This window comes from Ctenocephalides felis, unplaced genomic scaffold, assembly GCF_003426905.1.
Source record: "Ctenocephalides felis isolate EL2017-DRISC unplaced genomic scaffold, ASM342690v1 CF-g0.4_SCAFFOLD_01886, whole genome shotgun sequence".
Classification (NCBI taxonomy): domain Eukaryota; kingdom Metazoa; phylum Arthropoda; class Insecta; order Siphonaptera; family Pulicidae; genus Ctenocephalides; species Ctenocephalides felis.
Window position 1 is genome coordinate 87,715,133 of NW_020538040.1, and position 7,992 is coordinate 87,723,124.

Here is a 7,992-nt window from a genome sequence, read left to right on the forward strand (position 1 = left end):
TTTTTCGTAAATGATTTCGGACAGTAAAGCCCGAGACAAAAATTAAACGTAAACGGTCTTAAAAATATTTAGAAAAATGTTTGGTTGAGCGACATTTTGCTTTATGGCACATTCTGATATTATGGACAAATATTGTATTAATAAAAATATTTGTTTTTGAATAACACCTTGAAGACCGCATGGTCACTGGTGGCGCACAACGCAACTACATTACGGGACCGTTTGCCCGCCGGTGGTCACACAAAATGGGTTATATCTCGAATAGACAATTTTTGGTGCGGTCCCCACGAGTAAAGCACAATTTTTTATGCGGTCTTCATCTACGTGTAAAAAAAAATATTTTTATTCATACAATATTTTTCCATATATCAGAATGTGCCATAAAGCAGAATGCTGCAACCAATTTTTTTTAAATATTTCAAAAACTACCAATCAAAAAGACGATACTGCGTAGACCATTTTGCGCAATGCCATATTTTAAATATGGGATAGTTGGATGAAATATAATATTACTAAAATAAAATGACTTTTCTAATAGACTATCATTTACTTATAGCATCAATAATAATGACATAACTTCTCTTATTTTGCTCGATTTCAAAGAAAACATCAAAATATTAAAATGTAATCACATTGGGATTAACAAAGTTATCAGAATGTTGTCGGAGTACTTCAAGATGGTAATATATATTTAAATCGAAAAAAACAGGTTGTAAAAAGTAATTTAATTAATCATTTACAAGATTATCTCTAGATTTGATTTTTGCATTATTTTGATCTATCTACAGCCACCATATGACACGTGGTTTGGCCGATTGAGCATTTTAGCGTATTCGAGCATCCTATATTTCAATACGACATGATTTTTTATTCGTTTAGCTGAAAAAAAGGACGCTTTCGAGGCTCAGTGGAAAATCGTAATCGATTAGTGAACCGCAGTTGTTCTATTTACTTGTACTACTTCCATAAATTAACATAGGTTTTACATACCAAATTGCTTAGCAGAACGAAATGTGAAAATAACTTGAGATAAAATAAAATATATCCAGAACTAGATATATTCGAATGATAAAAAACTATGCAACTTAATATCTTCGGTTTTTTCATAATAGCTCTACTTATTCCTATTATTGGTTGATTTGCATCTTATCATCATATTTGAGGCATTAACTTTAATGCAAGAAATAACATTTAATTTAGTTTACCTTTAGAACCATTGAATCTATTTCTATTAAACTATAATATTGTATAATAAAACAAGTATTTTTTATTATTTGAACAGCAATTAGACCTTAAGGGTCCTATAATCGTTGACTTAACAACGACGGCTTTATAGATGGCAACCCAAACAATTGTCTCACCTGAAAGTGATGAATTTTATTGTTATAAGTTCTGTAATACTGCAGCAATGACGAGTAAGGGCTAGTTTTGCTTGGAAACATAATGCTATCTATATTTTCGAGTAAAAATCGATGTCACTACTGCTTGACATCAGACTGCCCAAAGCGGATATTAAACCTGGGACCTCTCATTAAAATTCAATATTCAAATTCAATTCAGCTCTAAGAACTGATACGACCTGATACCAAAAAGTAGTGCCATCAATTATCACAGGAAAATATAGACTAAAATATATTTTTAAGTGGAAATATTAAAAATCATCAGCATTAGAGAATTTCTAATGATATAAATATATCAAATATCGATTGCTCAACCATTGAGTTGCCTTCTAAAATAAGCCTCGTAGTTAAGAAGTATCGCCACAAAAGTTCATAAGAATATTGGATTCTAATTGTTGTTCGAATATGAAATAAAATAATAAACGGAAAATTTATTTGAATCTATCGGACGGCATCAAACCGCTACTTTTGATCACTCGTATTCATTTTCTCATTTGCAAGGACATTGCATTTACAAATGTATGAAATAAAAAACCAAATTTATTTCCTGTGTTGTAGTAATGCTTTGATCTTATAGTTTACTTAACCAGTTTCCTGTGAGTGACCAACCAATATACACGTCAGAGAAAAGTGGCAGAATTTTGTGTATTGACTAGTATATTCGTTTTGTGCATGAAAGGTGTTTGCTGTTCAACTAAAATTAATCAATGGGATTTCCCAACTAATACATCTTAAACAAAATGCAGTTGTATTAATTTAATTTAATTTATTTTACAAATTCTAATTCGTGTTCTAAACATATAATTGAAATCAAAAGTGAACGACAATGGTAATTAAAAAATTGCTGTTTTTAAGAGTACTAAGCATCCGATTTGAATGATTCATAAAACTTTCTGCTTGTATTGGCGAAACAATCGCTTTTGGAAAAAAGTTTTTTTTAAAAAAAATTTTTGTATATCGAAAATAATTCAGATTTTAATTTTAATTCTTGGTAAAGTTCTGTAGCTCACTTATATATTGTATATACTTTAAATATACTTTGCCTTAAGGCACGATGCCATACACCACTAGTTACATTTTTAGTTTAATACGTATGTTATATATGCTTATGCTACCAGAAAAGTAAAATATTTTTTTTTTTTCAATTTCGTAAAAGCGACACTTACTCGGTGATTGATGAAAATACTTTTGTCATGGACTCAATTCGGACGACACAAAATTGTGCGCACTATCTTATAAGAACACCACAGTTACCTGGTTAAATACTAATATAATTTTTTTTTATTTATAATAATTTGCCATTTCAAATAAATTCAATGATTTGTCAGCAGTTTTTCGAATCAGTCGTTCTCTCAAAACCGATATTAAAATTATTTAAAAGGTACATTACAAACACAAAAGTATGTGTAAATATAGGTGATGCGCACAATCCGCAAAATATTATTGTTTGGCAAGTGAATTACACGCTAAGCACCAAGTTGTGATACAATTCTAACTTTATTTGCGTTATTAATTGGATTGGAATAGGAAAATTTCTAAAAGCACGAAGGTGAAGGTCAAGGTTTGCTTAAGAAATGTGATGATAATAAATCATACATTTTGAAATATAATATGTAGGTATATAATGGTATCATCATATATATTCATACATATATATATATATACACACACACACACACACATACACATATATATATATATATATATATATATATATATACATGATTCTAATTAAAACTATTGTTTTTTATTATTTTTTGTGTCATTGAAAGGTTGGCACCAGCATTAAACATTTACTGTTACTTATTAGAGTTGGAGTGTAGTATAGCAGAAGTTTGTCAATTTTTTTACAAATCAGAATATAATTCTTCATTTTATATTTTATAGCTTATTAAAGTAGAATGTTTTAAAGACTAGCATTTAAATTTTGTTACTATAAAATAGGATAGATCGGAGCTAAAACGTCCGCGGGTAAAAAGGTCTGCTACCATTATCTCAAGAACGAGTGAAGTATAGATTTTTTTTATCGATGCTATTTTAAGGTGGATAGCAAAAGATGTGTCACCAGTCAACATCTAAATTCTTACGACGTATCCTTACAAGTATCAGATAAACGGCTATGTATCAATATAACAAAAGTATTTTGCTTCGTTGGTTATGAGCTCATTTCTTTAGTTTAAGATACCTGTATATTTAATTTTTATATAAGATGTATTGTTGTATTTAAGTTAGATTCAACATTTTTTATAAAGCTTCTATTAAAGCTTACATGTGGGTAAAAGGACCAAATAAACTTTTACATTGGCAAATGTAAATAAAAAATAAATTAAATTACCACTAATGCCATTTTGCTGTTGAATATTTCTTACGATATTATACGATACGATATATACCAGATCAAGGATCAATAATATATACAGTGCAAACTTTCTAAATATGTGCCCGTCTAAATATTTGCAATGGTTAAATAATTTAGAAAATATTTTATAATTCTGTTGAATTTAAAATTAATATATTGTACCTGCTTGCTCGATAGCTGTCTCTTCTCACCCAGCTTATGGGGTAAAAAGGGACAGATGATAAATTTTCAAAAAAAAAGTCTATAGTTAGGGATTAACATATTTTACTGAACATAGTTCGATAGTTGTTTATTTGATACGTGATAAGTATTGAGATGTAGTTCATTTAATTTTAGATGTAGTATTGAGATGTAGTTCATTTAAAAATTTAGACAGTGTAATTACTGAAAGTCCAATTGGCCCTTTATGCGCCGCTCTACCCTACATACAACAAATTTACTCCTAAGCTTTGTTACCTACTATCTTCCAAAATATTCTTCAATAATTAAAAATATATTTAATTATAAATAAGAAGTGATAATTTCAAACCAATGTTTTTACTACGTAAGGAAACGGAGGAAGAATATTGTGCTCAAACAGCTATATTTCTGTAAATATATTAGATTTCTTGAAAAAATCTTGTGCACATATTATAGAACAGATGAGCTTTAAAAATATCTAAAAATAATAATAATAATTCTAGAGTAGAATACGAATACCCTCTTAAAATAAATTTCTTCTAATCGTAAATTAAATCACAGTACTGGCATAAAATATAATATATTTTATATTTTAAATTTTGTCACCAATATGCAAAAAAATAAATATAGTTATTGTCATAGCAAGTATCAAATATTAAAGAATGGCCGAGAGATGTAACCATAGGAGTAGGGGGTACTACATGTTCGCACAAATAAATACCTATAGGTTATTATAAAAATTGACCCTAGTAAAAAGAATGTAAAAATGATGTGATTTGTACCAATTCTAAGTTTCCCATACAACCCAATAGAACGTTTTCCACAGAACGCGCTTTGAATGAACCTAGTTGGTACATTAAATTCCAGTTTTAAAAAGCTCGGTTTCCATATTACACTATAACACACCGCGTTATAGGAAGGTTTAATGTATACACCTACATATATATATATATTTGAAGTGATTCATAAAAAATCTCAATTAGTTACTTCAATGAATAATTATTTCCGCATCGCACACAGCACAAGACGATGTGACAATTAGTTTTTTCGACTTATCATTAGTTTACCTATTACGTCGATTTCTGGGAAAGAGGGTTTGTAATATGAGGTTAGGCAAAGCACACAGGTCAACGGCCAGTAGCATGCCCGAGTGGGGAAAACGGATTTCCTGTCCGATGGCTCATTACGATACGCTCGTGGTGGCTTTTATTATTCTAACTTTCATCGTTACTATTATAAAAGTGCCTATTGGCTGGAAGAAATGCCTAAACATTGGAAGAAACAAATCTAGAAAATCATAATCAATCTTGTAATAATTCTTGATAAATCTACAAGAAGTTGTATTGTTCTATTGTTGTAGAACAAAATAAAACCCATTGTGCAATAGTACCTACTCAATCATATCGGATCATAAATGCTCAAAGTAAATAATTAAATCGCATTTTTATTTAATTCGCTTTATTATAGTTTTTGATTTTTATATATCAAAATTGTTAGAAATCAATAAAAAGTGCAATTAAAATTAATTATATTCTACTCAGCTGATTGACCAATTTTTTTATGATTAAATAATTGCTTTTAGCTTCACGTAGGGAAGTTATAGTAATAGGCCGAAAATCGAAAATGAAAATTTTGCATTGCTCGACGTTTTGAAGGTTTCTGAACATTTTGGCATACCTCCGAAAAAATGGATGTATGTGTGTGTGTGTGTGTGTGTTTTGTATGTTCGCATTTTTTCGTCCACGTTTTTGGGCGCACGTTTTTGGGCATCACCCAGTTTGAATGGTTCAAAAAACATTCGACTCCTATTGATAGGGAGATGTGCTGATTAGTTTTTGGCAAAGGCAGATCCAGCCGTTACGGAGATACGGAGCAAAGAGTGCAGATAATACAAATCGAGTTTTTGAGAGAACGGAGTTTCCAATTTGATTGATATAAAAAACATTAAATTTGTAATGATTGGGAAAAGAGGTGATTAGTTTTTGGCAAAGGCAGGTTCAGCCATTTCAAAGATACAGAGCTAAATGTACAAAAAATGATAGTTTTTGAAGAAACTAAGCGTTCGAGATTTGAATGATGGGGGAAGGAAGAATTTTCTGCTTGTTTTAACAAAATAATTGCTTTTGAAAAAAAAATTGTTTCAATTTTTTTTTAATTTTTTTGTATATTGAAAATAATTAAGATTTTAATTTTAATACTGACTAAAGTTCTAATATACTTTAAACAAATAATTTCAACTTTGCGATTCAGTTTATATAATTCTTATAAATATTAGACAATGTTACAATATTTATAATAATCTATTTGAAAACATTTAATATTCCTCGAACATTTCGTTGCAATACGGAAAGTTCCAGCAATTTGTCTTAAGGCGCGATGCCATACACCACTAGTTTTTTTACTTTTGTCGTCAAACATACCTTACTAGAGGTTCGGGAGTCTAGATTATAAAAAATGAAAATTTGGCGTAGACCTTGTGTACCTGTATAAAATATTTATATGAGCATGAAAGTATCACAAATTAAAGACTATAAAGAAAATGCAATTTTTGTTCATGGTGCTGTTATTATAACAGAAATTTTCAAATGACCTATTGATTTTCGAAAAGTGATTCAAAAAAATTTATTTTTTTGCACGTTTTTTCTGTATATCCCAAAATCATTAAATTACTAAGTTTCCATATAAAATCACAATATTCCTCGTATAAATAACATGGGTTAATCTTTTCTCTAAAAAACAAGCAGCCATTGTATACACATTTTTTCATTACCTTTTCCGAATTGGATTTCCCAAATATCAAAACCAAAAAAATATAGTTTACTAAAAAATTATAAACAACATTTTGATATCAGAGCTATCGATTTAATACAGCTTTCATAATTATCCTTACGTTGACAGAAAAACTTTCAACGAGCAAATATATAGGCAGACCGACGAAAGAAGATTGAAACTTATCGATAAAAATTCTTAAACTAACCGTAATTATTAACAACCATAAAATATTTAAGACTTATTGTCAAAAAAATCATTTGAAAACATAGGTATATGAATATTATCTGATCTATTGCAAGAAACAAAACGCGTACGAGACAAGACCTCTACGGAAAGAAGCAGCTTTAGTTCAATAAAATGCGCCTACATGATGCGTGTTTGTCTAAATACGTAATACAACATGATATTAAAGTTTTATAGACAAAATTGTGTTTCGTAGTAGACGTTTATCTATAATGTCAACATGACAGGAGTCTCGTTCAACATGATAACTAACATATTTTATCGAATCAGTATTGGTTTAGAAAAAATACTATTACTACGTGTCTCCCTATAGATTCAATATGATTAATATATTAACTAGTGGTGTATAGCATCGTATAACATCGTGCTGGGGCAAATTGTTGCAACTTTCCGTACCAAAAATCAAAATTTTTAAAATGCTTGAAATTTTTTTGAAAAGTTTGAGTAAATTATATTTTTAATTAACATTTGAGCTTTTTATCAATGCAATCGCCTTGCGTAGCGGTTTTAGAGACAATATATCGAAGCGTCGCAGTAATACGGATATACATTAATATGCGATCACATTTTTGATCGCGAATAGCGTTTTATTGGACCTCCAAAACCACTGATCCTGCCTTACCTTTTTTCAGTTCTCTTTTGTCAATACAAATAAAATGTTTTGAATCATTCAAATTGAACGCTCCGTTCTCTCAAAAACTGAAATGCCATTTTATGCACTTCTGTCCCCTATCTTCAAACGGCTGGACCTGTCTTTTCCAAATACTAATCGGTAGTCTCCTCATCAATACGAATCGAATGTTTTTTTTTAATTTCAAATCGGTTGATCCGTGTTCTCGAAATTGTCGACAATTTATATCCGCACATACGCACACAGACACATACACACAAACATATATACTATTTTACTAAAGTCAAAATGTTTAGAAACCTTTGAAGCATAGAAAATATATATATTCATTTTCAATTTTTTCCGGCTATGGGAAGTAAAATATATTTAAATTAAATACATATAATATTTTGCATTAAAAACTTTTT